Source organism: Melopsittacus undulatus, unplaced genomic scaffold (assembly GCF_012275295.1).
Source record: "Melopsittacus undulatus isolate bMelUnd1 unplaced genomic scaffold, bMelUnd1.mat.Z mat_scaffold_149_arrow_ctg1, whole genome shotgun sequence".
Classification (NCBI taxonomy): Eukaryota; Metazoa; Chordata; class Aves; order Psittaciformes; family Psittaculidae; genus Melopsittacus; species Melopsittacus undulatus.
This window is the reverse complement of record NW_022994113.1, coordinates 82,370-100,338: the sequence shown is the minus strand read 5'-3', so window position 1 is coordinate 100,338 and position 17,969 is coordinate 82,370. Positions and strand designations below refer to the sequence as shown.

The 17,969-nt window shown below is 65.7% G+C and overlaps 1 pseudogene; it reads right to left on the bottom strand.

The window, feature by feature from the left end:
• Positions 1–2,358: 2,358 nt before the first annotated feature.
• LOC117438335 (furin-like) lies at positions 2,359–16,689 on the bottom strand (annotated as a pseudogene).
• Between the last annotated feature and the right edge of the window lie 1,280 nt (positions 16,690–17,969).

Here is a 17,969-nt window from a genome sequence, read left to right as displayed (position 1 = left end):
GCAATGCCTGGGAGCTCACACCACAGGGGAGCACAATGGCTCAGCACAGCACCGCATGGCATGGGCAGGGGCTGCCTCTGTGCCCGGCACAGCCCCAGGCAGCACTCAGGTGCACATGGCTGACCCAGGGTCCTGCTGCCGGGGACTACACCTTCCCTGTGCCCCATTGAGCCACATGGAGCTCCGGGCGCTGCAGCTGCTCCATGACACCTCCAGCGCGGGATCCTGGGAAGCAGTGATCCCCATAGCCGGTTTGAGGGCAGAGCAGCTGCAGCAGCATCCACACACTGCTGCTCCAGGACACTCATAGGCTGTCACAGAGCAGAGCAGCAGCATCCACACACTGCTGCTGCAGGACACTCATAGGCTGTCACAGGGCAGAGCAGCAGCAGCAGCATCCCACACTGCTGCTGCAGGACACTCATAGGCTGTCACAGGGCAGAGCAGCAGCAGCAGCATCCACACTGCTGCTGCACACTCATAGGCTGTCACAGGGCAGCAGCAGCAGCATCCACACACTGCTGCTCCAGGACACTCATAGGCTGTCACAGGGCAGAGCAGCAGCATCCACACACTGCTGCTGCAGGACACTCATAGGCTGTCACAGGCAGAGCAGCAGCAGCATCACACAGCTGCAGGCTGTCACAGGCTTAGCAAGGGTTCACAAGCCGGCCAGAGGATGCTTCTCCCCCCGCCAGCATCCATCCTTCCTGCACCCCCAGCAGCGCAGCCCCCCCCACCTGCTCCAGCTGCAGCAGGGACACCGCTGGTGGGAAGCCCCGGCCTGGGGCTGCTGGGCTGGGCAGGGCTGTGCTGGGAGGCTCTGCAGCTCTTCCCTGGGAGCCTCAACCACTGCCCACAGCAGGGAAGGTGCTGAGCCACAGCGCAGCTCACCCGGTTCCACATCCCCTGTCCGGGCTCCTGCAGAGCCTGGTGCGGCTGCAGCCACAGCCTCTGCCCAGCAGGACCCGTCAGGCATCACCTGCGACCTGCAGCCCCTGGAGCTGCCAGCACCAACCCCTACAGCCCCTGGAGCTGCCAGCACCAACCCCTGCAGCCCCTGGAGCTGCCAGCACCAACCCTGCAGCCCTGGAGCTGCCGGCACCAACCCTGCAGCCCCTGGAGCTGCCAGCACCAGCCCCTGCAGCCCCTGGAGCTGCCAGCACCAACCCCTGCAGCCCCTGGAGCTGCAGCACCAACCCTGCAGCCCCTGGAGCTGCCGCACCAACCTGCAGCCCCTGGAGCTGCCACCAACCCTGCAGCCCCTGGAGCTGCCGGCACCAACCCCTGCCCCCTGGAGCCCCTGGAGCTGCAGCCCAACCCCTGCAGCCCCTGCAGCCCCTGGAGCTGCCAGCACCAACCCCTGCAGCCCCTGGAGCCCTGGAGCTGCCAGCACCAACCCCTGCAGCCCTGGAGCTGCCAGCACCAACCCTGCCCTGCAGCCCCTGGAGCTGCCAGCACAACCCCTGCAGCCCTGCAGCCCCTGGAGCTGCCAGCACCAACCCCTGCAGCCCTGGAGCTGCCAGCACAACCTGCAGCCCCTGCACCCTGCCCAAGGGCCGCAGGGACCTGCCCCTGCCCAGGCCTCCACAAGAGCAGAACCAGCACCCGCAGCCACCTGCACCTGCAGGGAGCTCGCTCCTGACCACAGAAGCTGCTGCAGATGCAGTGAGGCCTCTGCAAGTGCAGCCCAACAGAGCCTCGGGGGTCAGGACCCTGCAGGGGCTCAGTGGAGCTGGGCTGGGCTGTGCCTGGGACTTGGCCATGGCACAGTCCTGGTCCATGACCGTGCCAGCACCGGGGATGTGCTCCAGCTGCAGTGTGGGGCTGGGTGCAGTGCTGCAGTGTGCAGGCTCAGCCCGATGCTGTGCCAAGGGTGCTCGGGCTCCTCAGGCTCTTCCCACACCCCCGGTCACTGCAGAGCCGCACTTCGAATTAGCTCTGTGGGTTCCGGACAAGCAGCTGCTCCCATTGCTCAGGGCAGGGGCTGATCCCCCCAGTCCCCAGGCAGCAGCCCCTGCTCACAGCCCAGGCTTGGGGGGGTTTCCTCCTCTTGGGGCACTTCTGTGCCCTGGCCATGGGGGACGCGGCCCTGGAAGCCCCTGAGCAGCTCCCTGCACATCCCAGCTCAGTGCCTGCTGCAGGCAGTGCCCCAGGACCCTCCTGTGACATCCCAGGGCTACCTGGGGCCTCGGCACACAGAGCACAGGCAGCTGAGCTGGTTTGCATAGTTTCTGAACATTTAATAACTCAGTCTCTCTAGCGTTATATCCACATCCATTAAATTAAAAACAGGCTCAGGAGGCAGCTCCCGGCTGATTAAATTACAAGAAAAAATTACTGTGCACCAAAAAGTTATTATAGAAAAATAGTCCTGTGGCCCCCAGCCGGCGGCTCCGTCCTGGCTGCAGCGGCCATGGCCATGGGCACAGGCCGTGCCACGGCCCCGGTGTGCGGGCGGCAGAGGGGCTCGTGGCACAGCCCAGCCTGCGGGGAAGGGGCGTGGGGGCAGGCGGTGCCGGGCAGGGGCTCCAGCAGGGAGCAGAACGGATTGTCACCAAGTGGGGGCAAGGCACGTCGAGGGGCAGGGGACGCCAGGCTCTGCCCAGCGCAGGCAGGGTGCAGGCAGAGCCAGGCGCTGCCAGACTGCCCTGGCCGGCACCCGTACAGCCCTGCCCAGGGGCAAACAGGCGCAGAGCAGGGGCTGCGCGGGGGTCCCTGCCCAAGCTGCAGCGCTGAGCCATGGCCACAATGAGCCATGGGCACAATGAGCCATGGGCACAATGAGCCATGGGCACAAGGCGCTGCCCCACGCTCCCTGGGGCAGGGGCTCCTGTCCGCAGCTGCAGGCAGCTGCGGGGACGGGCAGGCAGCGGGCAAGCAGGCAGCAGCGGCCGAGGCCTGCCCATTATTGCTGTTGAAGGGCACGGGTGGAGGCAGACAGGCCCTCGGTGGGGAGCCGGGATGCAGTGGGCAGAGCCAGGGACGCAGATGGGTGCTGAGGGTGGCAGGGGATGCTGTGGGGCAGAGCCCTCCCTGGCCAGCCCAGCCTGAGCAGTGACACCCCGGGACTCACACACTGCCCACCCAGGGGGACACGTGTGACCCCAGCAACAGCCACCATCCGGGCAGGGGACAGGGCCAGGCAGTGACCCTGCCACCACCACACATCCCAGCACAGGTCAGGATGGACACGGGCAGAGACAGATGGAGCCAGACCAGGAAGGTGCCGAGCTGGGGACGGTGCCGGTTGGGCTGTGCCCGGCTGCCCAGGCCAGGGCAAGGGACAGTGCCGGTGGGTGGGAGCCCCGGGGCTGCTGTGGTGTGGGACGGGGGACAGGGGGCAGAGTCCAGGACCCCTCAGCCTCGCCTACCCCACGGTGCTGGGCAGGGAGGAGGGAGGGGCGGGAGGGCTCATCAAAGGGCACTTGGTCTCTGATGAAGGCAGTCCTCTCGCTGTGGGCCTCGGTGTCCTCACCGTCTGACTCAGAGGGGCCCTCCTCCTGCCAGATGTCAGAGGGGAGCCCCTTGTAGGAGATGATGCCACTGTCCAGGGCATAGACCTTCACGCCCCGCAGGCTGAAGCCTGAGCGCGCCTGCAGCACCAAGAAGATGGTGACGAAGATGACAACGATGAGGACGCAGCTGAGGCTGGCGATGAGGACGGGCAGGTTGGTGGGAGGGGGAGCCTCGGCCAGCCCCCTCGCCCTCTGCCAGGGCAGGGGACGCGCGGCTGCTCTGCGTCTGGTGGGAGCAGGAGAGGTCCAGGCTGCTGAAGTGGGAGTGCGCGGGGCAGGTCAGGCACTGGTTGGGGCCGGGACCGGTGCAGGTGGCACAGGAAGCTGTGGCAGGGCAGGCAGAGGTGTGGGGCGATGGGGCTCCAACGCTGTTCTCCAGCTCATAGTGTGTGCTCTGGACGCCGGGCGCGAAGCCGGGAGGGCAATGCTTCAGGCAGCTCTTCTGGTGCAGGTAGTAACCCTCCTCGCAGACTGTGGGGCAGGCAGCGTCAGTGCGGGCTGGGAGCCAGCCGTGCCCCACATCCCCTCCCCACCAGCCCCAACACTCACCCACACATGTCTGGCTGTGGTCAAGGTCTTGCAGCCGCTGTTCTCCCAAGCTGGTTGGAGAGGCTGGGGGAGTCAGTGGCCGTCCCGTACAGCACCAGCGTGAACTTGGTCAATGTGCCTGCAAGGATATGGGGTGAGGACCTCTGATGTGCCCGCGCTCAGGGCAGACACACGGAGGGGGTTTGCACTGGTCCCCCCATGGGCTGCCAAAGGACCACAGGGCTGTGCCTATCTCCTGGGACAGCCCCCAGCATGCAGCAAGGCCTTGGCACAGGACTGCTGTGGGGCAGGGCCAGAACCACCCAGCATGGGGAGAACCTGACACCTCAGACCCCACCACCAGCCCCAAGCCACAGCATCTGCTCCCATGTGCCCAGCTCCAGCCTCTCCCAGGTCACTGCAAAGCACCCAAGTGTCACTGCACCCACAGCTCAGGAGTGCTGGGGGGACATTGGGTGTCCTTGGTGCTCCCACCCTCATCCAGGCTCAGAGGGAGGCAGCAGTGGGGCTCGAGCCAGCCCAGCCCTACCATAGTTGTTGGCATCGCTGGTGTTCTCGATCTCCAGCACCCATTCCCCAGAGGGGTCCTCATCCCACGAGTGTGTTTGTCATGAAGGCCCAGTCATTGAAGCCATCAGCCGAGAAGTCGTGGGGCCTGGGCAAGATGGGAGCGTGAGAGCTGGGTGCCCACATCCCACAAACCGAGTGGGGCCAGCTGAGCTTCGGGCCTCCCCAGGACAGCCCAGCACAAACCTGGCAGCCAGGAGGGTGGAACGGGTGCCCATGGGGCTGACGAGGTGGATGGCCAGGTCCCCGCGCCGGTTGTAGGACAGGGTCAGGGCGCGCCTGTGCGTGCTCCAGCCGGCTGATGTAGTTGGCTTTTCCCCCAGGCAGGCGTCCACCTTCCTCCGCACCTCCAGGCGCTTCCCGATGTCCCTGGTGAGGGCAGCAAGAGTGAGTCCAGTCCCAGCCTGGGGCTCTTGACAAGGTGTCCTTGGTACGATCCCTCCTGCCAGGCCTGGCAGCTGCCCCAGGGTGGCTGGAGCAGGAATGAACCCAGCACCAGCTGCTGGTGCCTCCTGCCCATCCCTGGTGCAGGCAGAGGGACCTGCATGGTGGGGTTTGTTCTGCCAGGCGTGTGCTGCCTGCTGCCGCCTCCCCAGGCACTGCTCCACACCAGCCCTCAATGGGCCCTTTCTTTGCCTGCTGCCAGGCCAGCTACACCCTGCCCAGTGTGGCCAGGTACGGGACAGGCACAGCCATCCCCATCCCGCTGCTCGTGTGCAGCCATCTCCTGCAGCCCGCCCATAGGGCCAGCGCTGACACCAGGCAGTATGCTGGTCACAAACAGCACTGGCTCCGGACAGGGGAGGACACAGGCACAAGCAGGTACCCAGCCCCGGCTCCCTCCGTGCTCAGAGCCCCTGGGGGCTGCCCATGAGCCTCGGCACATGTTGTGCTGCGGCAGCAGTGGCCAAGCAGGAGTAGAAAGAGCTTCTGTCTGACCCCTGAAAAGCTCCTGTGTGTCTGGGATGACTCGTGCTGGCTGCTCCCAAACCGCAGCAACACCAGCCCAGCCCAGCAGAGCAGGCAGGCTCAGCAGCTGAAGGCTCTGCACCAGCCCTCCCCAGGCGCTCCCAGCATGATCCAAGGTCCTGGGGCAAGCTGAGCCCTGGAGGATCCTCCCCAGCCATGGCCCCGGACCCAGAGGCCTTTTGGCTCCTGCTCAGGGCAGTGCACAGGGTGATGCCCTCCTGGGCTCATCAGCCCTTACTTTGGCTCTGTGAGGGACGTCGATGACGCATTTCCTCTGAGGTCCCACCGTGGTCCAGTTCTTGGCCAGGCTCACCATGGCGCCGGCATCCAGCAGCCCATAGCCATAGGAGTGGCTGACTGTGGACAGAGAGGGGTCAGTGCTGTCTCAGGGCACTCAGCAGGGCTATGGCCCCAGGGCTGCTGGGGAGCTCTGCCCCAGCACACCCAGGCTCGCGGTGCTTGCAGGAACTGGAGCCCCTGCTCCACCCCCAGCACCCTGGTACCTTTGCGGCCGACGCCGTTGGTGACCCAGGTCGTTGGCATTGAGGTTGAGCTGGCTTTGAGGTCTGCACCACCAGGTGCTGCATATCCCGCCAGGTCAGGTTCTTGCTGCAGGGGAACACGAGGCTCAGGCACCGGTGCCATCTCAGCACAGGGCAGCTCGTGCCATGGCACCACTGCCTCGGGGGCTATGCAGCACCCCCAGCCCAGCCCCCACTCTGAAGCCTGCCCTTACTTGGCCTCAAGGGCGAGAGCGATGATGCCAGCAGCCAGCGGGGCCGAGGCCGATGTCCCCGTGTGCGACTCGGTGCATTTCTGTCTGAGGTCGGTCGTCACCGTGCAGGAAGGCAGTGCCAGGGTAGGAGGTGCTGCAGGCACCAGACACATCATGGAGCTGGCTCGGGGGCTTGTGGTCCCCATGAGGGCTGCAGGAGGTGAGGAAGAGCCCCCGCTCCAGCTCATGAGTTTCATGAGGAATCATCTTAGAACCATGGAATGGTTTGTGTTGGAAGGGACCTCAAAGCTCCTCCAGCTCCAACCCCTGCACAGGCAGGGACCCCTTCCCACTGGAGCAGCTGCTCCAAGCCCCTGTGTCCAACCTGGCCTTGAGCACTGCCAGGGATGGGGCAGCCACAGCTTCTCTGGGCACCCTGTGCCAGCGCCTCAGCACCCTCCCAGGGAACAGCTTCTGCCTCAGAGCTCAGCTCAGGCTCCACTGTTCTGGCAGGAAAGCCTTCAGGAGCCTTCTCTTGTCCAGGCTGCCCAGCCCAGCTCTCAGCCGGGCTCCAGAGCAGAGCTGCTCCAGAAGCCCTCAGCTCATGAGGACCGAGCTCTGACAGTGACCTGGAGGGGGGCAGAGTGGGGCCACCCCACTCCCAGCACCACGACTCCCAGAGGGATGCCTATGGCAGCTGCAGCTTGGCACATCCACACCCCATGAGCCCCCCCCTGCTGACACCAGCAGCCCCAACTCACAATCTGCTTCTCATTCTGGTTGCCGCTGCTGTAGGTGGTGGCGAGGGTGGAGGAGCAGGCCTCGCTGTACCAGGGCACGTTACCGTACTGTGTGGTGCTGCTGATGGACAGTGGTGTAGATGCTGTTGGTGTAGCCATCGCAGTTGCAGCTGTCGTGCTCAAGCCCCCCGTTCCCGGAAGCCCAGACAAAGATGGAGCCCAGCCCTCCTCGGCCCTGGCAACAGAGCAGGGTGAGGGCTGGCACCGTGGTGCACTGTGCTGCCGCAGCCCCAGGCTGGAGCTGTGACCAGGACGGTGCCAGCCCTGCCTGGGGGCTCTTTGCAGTCTGAGCAGATGTAGCAGGGACACAGGAGACAGGAGGATGCCACCGGTCACAGCCTGGCCGCACCAGCCCTCAGCACCACTGTGCCTATGGAGGGTGCTGGGGCAGCTCTGGGGAGGCTGCAGGAGCTGCCCCAGAGCACTGGGTGGGCAGGAGCCCTGCTGAAGAGGGTCTTCCAAGCCCTGATGTCCTTTTCCAGGCTGACTGTCTGTGTGGGATCTGCAGCTGCCCCATGGGAGCTGCACCACAACAGTGCCAAATGCTGTGCTCAAAGCACAGGGTGGCCGGAGGAGGACAGGAGGAAGCGAGAGAAAGCTGCTGGCATGAAACCAGGCAGGAGCCAGCACTGGCTTCGAGAGGTGTTCCCAGTGCAGCGCTGTACAGGAGCGCAGGGTAGGCAGGACAGGACTTCTCAGATAAGGGCACGGGAGGAGCCCTGACTCAGAGCCATACACAGGAAGAACAGGAAAAACCAACAGAGCCTGATCCTGGGAGATGAGCTGAAGACAGCTCATGACAGCAGGGCCGGGACAACAACTGGGGCAGGCAGAGCCAGGGATTCCAGGGCAGCTCACCTGGCTGACCCCGCGGAAGAAAGCCTCCTCCGCCAGCCGGGCCGGGCCATCCACAGTCTTGCCGTCATCCTCCGGGCCCCAGCTGGCACTGTAGATGTGGATGTGGTTGGGGTTGAGGCCCAGGGGAATGGGCCTCCACAGCATCAGTCACCTCCCCATCCAGCATGCGCACGCCTAGGGCCAGAGAGCAGGATGTCATGGGCGACCAGACAGGGTCCTGGCGTGCCCCCTGCCCCATGGGCCCTCACAGGGCTGCCCACCAGCAGTGCCCAGACCCTGGCACAGCTGCTCCTCCAGCATCAGGCCCTGTGGAGCCCAGCGCAGGGCTCTGCTCAGCACAGGGCAGGGTTGCACCCACCTCCGATGCGGGCGTTGTAAGCGACACCGACACCGCAGATCCCGTTGTTGGCCACGGCAGCCACCTCCCCGGCGCAGCGTGTGCCGTGCCTGCAGGAGGAACAGGACAAAGGGTGCTCAGGGGTGTGGGGAGCACAGGGATCAGCAGCGGCCTGCAGACAGAGGCACCAGCACCCAGGGCTGCCTCCTGTCCTCCCAGACCATGCAGCCAACAACAGCCCTGCAAGGCTCCTCCATCAGCTCTCTGCTCCAGAGCAGGGAGGACTCAACTGCCTGCACTGGCACTGGGCAGCCCAAAGGATGCTTGCATTGGAAGGGCATGCAAGGGCTTTGTCAGTGGGGCAGAAGTGTGCCACCACCCCTGTGACAGTGCTGCACTGAGCCACTGCCGCAGCTTGGCTCTGCTGCCCTCACCTGTTATCATTCATCTGTGTGTAGCGGGGCTGTGGGTCTGGGTCCTGGTCATTGACATCAAAGCTCGCTCCTGGATCCTGGGAGGAAGATCTGGCAGTCAGAGACCATGCACCTTCACCCCGGAGCCCCACCACCCTGTGTTCCATGACCCTGAGGCTGAGCTGAATGATGGGGTAGCTCCAGTCCCACCTCCATTGCTTTCCTGCATGTCCCACCACAGCAGGCACAAGCCCTGCACCATGCAGCTCCAGGGTTGCACCAGGCAGCTCTGTGGCATCACCCCTCACTCACATAGTTGCCTTCCAGGTCAGGGTGGTTCTTCTCAATTCCATCATCCAGGATGGAAACTACGATGCCCTTGCCTGTGTAGCCCTGCTCCCAGGCCTGACGCACGTTCAGGTCCCTCTGGTTGGTGTTGTACTGTCAAGAGAAACCTCAGCAATAGGAACTGCACCCAGCTGCTGTGCCCAGACCCCTCCCAGCCTTCACCCTGCTCTGCTGTGGAATGAGGATGAGGAAACCCTCCAGCGGGCCCAGGCACAGAGGGCTGGGCACAGCCAGAGGAGGAAGGACACTCTGAAAGGAGACAGCCCCAGACTGTGCCTGAGCTCAGTGATGCAGATACCTGGGCACGGACCCTATTCCTGTGCCACGCAAAGGGCTGCACCTCCCACGTCCAGCCCCAGGTCTCCTCAGCCCTGCCAGGGCTCTGGGGTGTCCCTGGGCAGTGTGGCTTCCTCAGGCCCTCCTCCTCCTCCCTGCCCGCCTGGCAGCAGTTCCTGGGTGCCAGGGCTGTGCTATGGTGACCACAGGCTCCCCCCCTCGCCCAGCACTCACCAGGTACCACTGCTGAGGGAACTTGGGGTCCGTGGGCTCCATGAACATGTCTCGCTTGGTCCTGCGCTTGGCCACCTGCTGCTCCAGCCACTGCACCTGGGGCAGAGAACCAGCGGGCTCACAGTGAGGCCAGCAGCTCCCGGGCCCCTGCCCCACACCAGCAGCCTGGGCACCCCCCTGCAGCTCCCACACCAGCAGCCTGGGCCCCTGCCCCACACCAGCAGCCTGGGCACCCCATGCACCCCCCTGCAGCTCCCACACCAGCAGCCCGGGCACCCCCCCTGCAGCTCCCACAGAGCCCAGCCTGTCCTGCCTGCTGAGCCATGGTGAGCAGCAGTGCCAGGCGCCCCGAGCCAGGCTGTGCTCCAGTGGAGCACAGAGGGTCAGGGCGCAGAGCTCTGCTGCACTGCCAGCCCCACCGCAGTGCCACGCTGGCACCCAGCACTGCCGGCACCCAGCACTGCCGGCACCCCAGCACTGCTGGCACCCGCACTGCTAGCACCCAGCACTGCTGGCACCCAGCACTGCCGGGCACTGCCCTGTCCCCGTATGAGGGCACAGAGCCCTTCACAGCACAGAGGCTGCCCCGTGCCCTGGCACCGCTTGGAGAGACGCTAACCCTAACCCTCACTAGGAGCACTGTGTGCAGTTCTGGTGTCCCTCGGCATAAAAAGGACATGGAACTGTTGGAACAAGTCCAGAGGAGGCCACGAGGATGATCAGGAACTGGAGCACCTCCTGTATGAAGACAGGCTGAGAAAGTTGGGGCTGTTCAGCCTGGAGAAGAGAAGGCTGCGTGGAGACCTCATAGCAGCTTCCAGTGTCTGAAGGGGGCCTACAGGGATGCTGGTGAGGGACTATTCATTAGGGACTGTAGGGACAGGACAAGGGGTAACGGGTTGAAACTTAAACAGTGGGAAGTTTAGACTGGATATAAGGGAAGAAATTCTTTCCTGTGAGGGTGCTGAGGCACTGGAATGGGGTTGCCCAGGGAAGCTGTGAATGCTCCATCCCTGGCAGTGTTCAAGGCCAGGTTGGATGAAGCCTTGGGTGATATGGGTTTAGTGTGAGGTGTCCCTGCCCACGGCAGGGGGGCTGGAACTGGATGATCTTAAGGTCCTTTCCAACCCTAACTATTCTATGATTCTATGATCACAGCAGCTCACAGGCCAGTGATGCTGGCACTGCTGAATCCCTGCCCCTGCCAGACACATGACAGGCTCCCACCCAGCTCTGCCAAGAGCTCAAACCCATCCTGTGCCCGTGCTGGCTCACAGGGCAGTGTAAGTGCCCAGAACCAAAGGCAGCCCCTGCAGGCACGGCCCCACTGCACATACCTGTGGTTCCCTGGCCAAACGGCTGTGCCAGGGCTGGTGGGGTGAGAGGGAACGCTTCACCACACCACTGTGCCGAAAGTGGTAATAGTCACCAAAGATCTGCAACAGAGAAAGGAGTGGGATGGACATGAAAGGCTGGTCTCCCCCATTCCCTGTCCCCTGCCTGCAATCCCAGGCTTGCGGCAGCCACAGGGAGGCCGGGTCCCCACTCCAGGGGCTGATGGGGTCTATGTTGGGTGCTTGGGGCAGAATGTCCTGAAGAAGCTGTGGCAGCTCATGACAAGGAGTTGGGGAGACCATGGAGCCATTGACACAGCCTGAGCCCAGCTCAGCCTCCCGCAGGTCCCCACATAGTCTAACCAAGCTGCTGCCCTGGCAGGGGCCCAGGCAGCGGCAGAGGGACAGGTCTGGGGGAGGTAGTGTGGGAGAAGCACCAACCTCAGGAGGGCAAAACCACCTCTCCCAGGGCAACCTGCAGGAGGGTCCAGGTGGGGAGCAGGCAGCCCCAGGCAGGGTCTAAACCAGGCTTGGACAGGCCTCCAGCACAGCCCTTCTCCCACCAGTGCCATCTCCATGCTGGGCAGAGCCGGCTCCAGTGGGGCCAATGCGGGCACAGGCAGTGGGGCAGCTGCCAGGCAGGCACTGTGGGGCACTCCCGAGCTCTGTGCACAGGCACTGGGGCTGGGCCAGGCCCTGCAGCCACCAGAGGGTTATTTTTAACCCCAAACCCTCTCCAGTGCTGTCATTTCCTGACCCTGTCCCGCACGTCTGGGGCGGGCTGTGGTGACCCAGCCCTGCACAGGGCTCAGCAGCAGCATGCAGTGGCAGCCAAGGGGCTGAGTGCCCACCTTGCCCCCTGCAGCCATGATCCCTGGGCAGTGCTGCAGGCAGGACCCCAGTGCAGCATGGCAATAACCCTCAGCCTCTGGTGTTATCCAGGGAACCACAGATCGCGTTGGCTCCCCAGCACATGGGGGTGTGCTCCCCAGTCCTGCTCCTGCCCTGCGCACATGGTGTCCCCAGCATGGCCTGGGACGCACAGCTCAGAGCACCCAGGCAGGTGCCAAGGCAGGAAGGCTCTGACTGGGCTGACAGAGGGGACAGGGAGCTGCAGGCCTGCTGCCCTCCCCCAGCACCCCTCAGGGGGCAGGACAGAGAGCGATTGTTCCTGCCCCATCACGGCTCTGTGGTCATCCGGCTGGGTTAGGTCTGCACAGACACCACAGTAGCCAGCAGGAGCCTGCCAGCCCACACGGTTCCACCCTAATCCCACAGTCCGTGTCCTCAGCAAGGGCAGAACCATCCCCAGGGCAGGCAGCATCAGTCCTACAGACACTGGTGCCAGCTCACAGCTCCTGCCCCATCCTCCAGCCTGTGGCCACCTCAGCCAGACCCTGCTCTGACCCCAGCACTGCCCCTCGGGTTCCCTTCAGGCCACCAGCTCTGGGTCCTGGCACCTCTGCCTGAGGCACCGTGGCCAGGGCACTGCCCAGCCCAGCTCCGCAGGCAGTGAGCAGCAGGGAGGACACCAGGACACTGCACTCCCGAGGACAGTGTCCAGGCCCCACGCTGAGGACAGAATGCTCTCAGATAAGGACCCTGGGGCCTCTCACTGGGGCACTGCCAGAAGCACCCGGTCCCCCCCTTCCAGCCTGGCTGCTGCCTCCTGCCCCAGTGCCACACACCCCAGAACAGCAGCCCAGAAACCCTCCAGGAGGGGAACTGTGGCTCCTTCCATTCCTGCTCTTCCTGCCAGGCTGCCATGGCCCCTCTGCAGGACTGCGCTGCTGGAGCCAGCCCAGCCTCATCCTGCAACACACACACCGGGATGGGCTCCGGAATTGGGGAAAACGTGCCCAGACCAGCAGCTCCTGCCCCAGCCTGAACCACTGCAGCCTGCAGGGCTCTGCCTCACCGCTGCTCTGCTGGCAGCTGAGGGGCTGGGAGCAGGGGCAGGGGTGCCAGCCTCTGGCCGCAGCACCAACAGTGCAGGGGAAAGATGAGGGCAGAGCTGGCACTGAGCCCCCACAGCTCATGGGGACAGACCCCAACAGGCCTGTGTTCCCTGCCGAGCTGTGGGGCCATGCACAGCTCTGCACTGCAGCCCAGCGCCAGCAGAGCCTGGTGCCCCTGGCCCAGGGACACCACAGCTGGGGGCAGCTCAGCCCTGTTCCTGCTCTCAGGGAGCTCAGCACAGACCTGGCCCCGCAGGACACATCCTGGGCTGCTCTCCTGGTGCTCTCTGCACAGCAGTGACCTGGGCCCAGCACATCCTTTGCCCTGACCCTGCTCCAAGACACTTCCATGCAGACATCACGTGTGTGAAGCTGTCCCATTGCCCTGCAGCAGACACCCAAGTGAGGCCTGGCCCCAGCCCCTGCAGAGCTCCCTCCTCTGGCACGAGCCTCAGAGGACTCAGGATCCCGTCCTCAGAGCTGTGTGCCCATCACATTGGGGGCGGCAGCACAAGGCACCACCCGCGGCAGCAGCAGCCATCACCTCCACACGTCAGGGCTCGAGGCCACTGCTCACAGCGAGGTCCTGACACCGCAGCCACTGCTTGTGCAATATCCTCTGGGATTGCTCCCATGGCTTCCTTCCCGGAGCCGCCAGCCCAGTGCGAGGGCAGTGTCCTGCCCCAGGGCAGCAGCCCCCGGGCACGCAGGCAGCCCGAGGGCAATGGCACAGCCTCACAGCCTCACCTCACCGGAGCAGCGCCCAGGCAGCTCCTCGTGCCTGTGCAGGGGCCTGGGTGTCCCTCTGGGCCAGCCCTGCTGCACCCACTCCCATGGCATCCCCCTGCCCCACTCCTTGGTCACAGCAGCCATGCTGGTACCAGCTCCATCCGCAAAGCCCCCACCTGCTGCCAGCCCAGAGCCAGCGCCCTGCCCATGGCACAGGGTGGAAAGCTCCATGGGTCAGGCTGTGCCAAGTGCACACATGCAGCCAGCCAGGGAAAGGGCTGCCAGGAGCAGCACTGGGGAGCTGGGCCTTGCCAAGGCTGCCGGGAGCAGAGCACTGTGAAGCTCCTCATGCTGGGGACAAGCCCAGGGACCCCTGCTCCTTTGCCATCACCCCATTCTCCCCACCCTGGTGCCTGAAGAGTGACAGCCCCAGCACAGCCAGCAGCACTGCCCCATCCCTGGCTGAGCACAGGGAATACTGAGAGCGGCAGGGACCTGCGGACACCTCAGTCAGGAAAGGAACACTCTCCTCCTGCACCAACCCACAGCACTCCTGATGTTTTCATGCTGGGATGGGTTTTCCCTCCTTCCTGCTCCAGCAGGCAGAACGTGCCATGTCCTGCAGTGCCACCAGACTGCCCCAGTGGCAGGGAGGGATCCTGGCTCCATCCAGCTGTTGACCACCCTTGACTCAACACAGCGGATGCTGCAGCAGCTGAGCACAAAACACAGTGGTAGTGCTGCCCCAAGCTAGCTCCAAACTGAGCCCAGAATCCACCCGGATCATGGCAGAGCAAACCACTTCCATGGGAAAGGGAAGCAGGAGACTTACCAGGCCCAGGTTGAGGAATCCATGCTTCCTGGCCAGCCTGTCAGCCTCCTGTGGCCCCGCAGGGACGAGCACGGCCCACGTGTTGGTGTAAATACGCTGGGCCAGCACCTCCTGCGCCAGGAGAGCGAGGGCAAGCACCAGAGTCCAGAGCAGGAGCAGCGAGCAGGGCCTCAGATCCATCAGAGTATCGGGGCTCCTCGAGGTGGGGAGCAGGAGGGTCCCGGGAGTGGAGGGGTCCAGCGGCCTCCCTGCTTCAGCAGCCCGGGGCACACCGACCTCTCTGCCCCGCTGGTACCCGCTCAGCCAGAGCGCACATGGGGATGAGCCACAGCAGCTGGAACAGACAGCCTGGGACAGCAGCAGGATCTGCAGAGAGATGGAAGGGGGGTCAGGCCCTGGGTGCCTCTCCTCAAGCCTGGGGCAGGCAAAGGGCCCTGGGCACACGGGTGGCCACCAGGACACGGGGCTGTGAGGAGCCATGGCACTGGATCTGCAGGGTGCCCCGGGTGCAGAGCTGCTGTTTACTCTGCCTATTGCCCAATGTGTACTTATGCTCTGTGCCTACAAGCAGCTTCTCCAGTCCCAAAAGAGGCCAAAGGAGATGCCCCCATACACTGTGTGAGGAAGCTCCTGCTCTCTGGTGGGCAGAGCCGTCGCTGCTGCTACCAGCACCTAGTGCTGTGCTGCCTGTCACCGTCAGCAGCTCAGCTCTGCCCTTCCTCTGGAGCACAACACGGTGACACTAGTGTGACTCATCTCCACAACAGAGAGGAAACTGGCACAGCCACAAGGAAAAGGGGCACACCATCACCTCCCGTACTAACCAGGGCCTGGGACAGCTCGCACCACGCCAGAGAGCAAGAAGCTGGGAGGCAGGTGGGAAGCAGAGCAGGGAGCAACCCACACAGCGCATGAAGCGTGAGCCCCACAGGGACACTGTAGTACCCGGTCATGTTTCAGGGACAGGAAGGGTGAGAGGCAGCAGTGCCCACAGGAGCTCCAGCAGAGCAGGCTCGGAGCAGGAGCCTGCGGCGCTGCGAGGAGAGCAGCCCTGGCAGTGCCTGAGCCCCGGCCGCAGCTCACACAGTGCCGCGGTTCAGGGCTCCCCATCGGCCAGCGCAGGCACCCGGAGCCCCGAGCACCACCAGCGGCTGACGGGAGCACCGGGTCCCAGACCGAGCCGGGGCCCATGTCACAAACACTCCCAAAGCCCTCACGGGGAGGAGAAAGCCACTGCACAAGCGGGAAGCGCACCCAGCACAGCACAAGGGACACTGCCTGCCCCGGCCGGTGCCGGTGCCGCTGCCAGCTCCTCACCCCCGTAGCTCCCTGCGGGCACCCTCCTCTGCTGTGCCGGCCCCGGAGCCGGCAGCCTCCCGCTCGCACGTGGGGAGCCGGCAGCAGCGGGGGCCCAGCGGCGGGTGCGGAGCCCGGACCTCGGGGTGCCCCCAGCACAGCCCCCGAGGTGCCACCCAGCACAGCCCTCCGGTGCCCCCAGCACAGCCCTCCGGGTGCCCCCAGCACAGCCCTCCGGGTGCCCCCAGCACAGCCCTCCGGGTGCCCCCCATCACAGCCCTTCAGGTGCCCCCAGCACAGCCCTCCAGGTGCCCCCAGCACAGCCTCGAGGTGCCCCCAGCACAGCCCCCGAGGTGCCCCCAGCACAGCCCTCCGGTGCCCCCAGCACAGCCCTCCCGGTGCCCTCAGCACAGCCCCGCAGTCCCCGCGGCCCTGCTGCCCCAGCGGCGGAGCTCGGCCTCGTGCCCCGGAACGCGAGGAGGGAGCGGCCCCGGTACGGGCAGAGCAGGGCAGCAGCCCCGGCGGGGGCTGAGGGACACAGGACCCCCGGCTCCGGTCCGCGCTCCCTGCTCCGCCAGCCCCACGGACAGCTCGGTGCTGACCGCACCGGCACAACGCGGGGCAGAGCCCGGGGTCCTTCCGGCACCGATGGACACCGAGGGCCGCCCGGGGCCGAGGCCCGCGGACCGGCAGAGCCTCGGGTGCGTGCGGGGCGGCGGGGCCGGGCGGGCCCGTGGGCGCCCCGGGACGAGGCCTGGTCCGTTCCCGGCCGCGGCTCCGCTCGGTGCCTCCGACAGCCCCAGCGCGCACCCGCCCCCCCCCCGCGGCCGCCGCCGCCCGTCCCGGCCCCGCCGCCCCCCGAGCCCGTCCCGGCCGCGGCCGCCGCAGCTGTCAAAAGCGCCGGTGCCCTCACCGCGGCCTGCGCGCTCCCGTCCCGCCGGCGGCCGGGCCCGTCTGTCGGCGGCGCCGCGTCACTCCGCGGGGCGCCCGGAGCGCCCGCCCCGGAGCGGGGCCCGGCCCAGGCAGGGGCCGCGGGGCCGCTTGTTTACGCCGAGCAGCTGTCAGCGCCGCCCCGCCCCGCCCGGCCCCGCTCCGCTCCGCTCCTCGCCCCGGCCCCGGCCCCGGCCCCGGCGCGGCACGGCCGCCGCTCCGCCGGGCGCCGCCGGATGCCGTCACCGCCGCCCGCCCCCCCCCTCCCGGGGCACTGCGAGAACCGGAGCCCGCTCGCCCCGCGCGGACAGACCCACCCTCGAACGGCACCGGGTCCGCACCGCCGATCCCCTGGGGCCGTCCCTGCCGCCGGGCGAGAGGCCTGGACCGGCCCCGGGAGCGCCCAGAGCCCCGCGGGCCCCGGCTCCGGGCAGGGTGAGGCGCCCGGAGCCGCCCCCCCCCCGTGCCGGTGCCGCGCACACCGGGGGCTCTGCGGCGCGGGGCACGAGCTGACCCGGTCCGGTCCGTTCCGGCACCAGGGCACCGCGCTCCTCACCGGTACCGATGGGATCACCCCATGTACGCGGGGTCCCGGCCCCGCCGAGCGAGGGCTCTGGAACCAGCGACACCGGGAAAACACATGAGCCCCCGTTTCAGGAGAGGGTTCCCACAAGGAGGAGAGGTGAGGAGTGAAGGGGCTCATCCCAGCTTCAGCCGTTCCACACATACAACACACCCCTGTCCACAGCATCGTGGCTGGGGCAGTACAAAAGCCAGGTCAAGGCACAGAAAGGAAAAGCAGCAGAACCCAAACTGACCTGGATGCTCCGCAGCTCTGAAGGCGTCCTGGGGCAGCCCCGGGAAGGAGCAGGTCCTACGGCTCCTCACAGAGAAAAGGAAGTCACTCGGATATCATGATGGAGATCATGAAGCATTAGCAATCGCACAGGAAACAGTCACCTTGGTAACTGAGATGCTGAGAACAGCCCAGAAAAATCTGGCACAGGGCAGGTTTCTGTGCAAAACCTGCCTGTGTTTAACCTGGCAGCAGCCTTGCGCTGGGGCAGCGACTCAGCATGGGCTGACCCCAGTGTATGGCCCCAGGACCACTGGCCATGAGGGTCACAGCACTCCAGGCCCAGCCTCTAGGAGCACGGTCCCACCAGACAGCCCCCTAACCCTAATGCAACACCCCATAGACATACAGCACTCACCACTCTGGTCAGCTGGAGAGCCCAGGCCGGCTCCTGGATGTGCAGCTGACCCCAGAGTGCCCCACAGAGTTATATGTGTCAGGGGCAGGTCC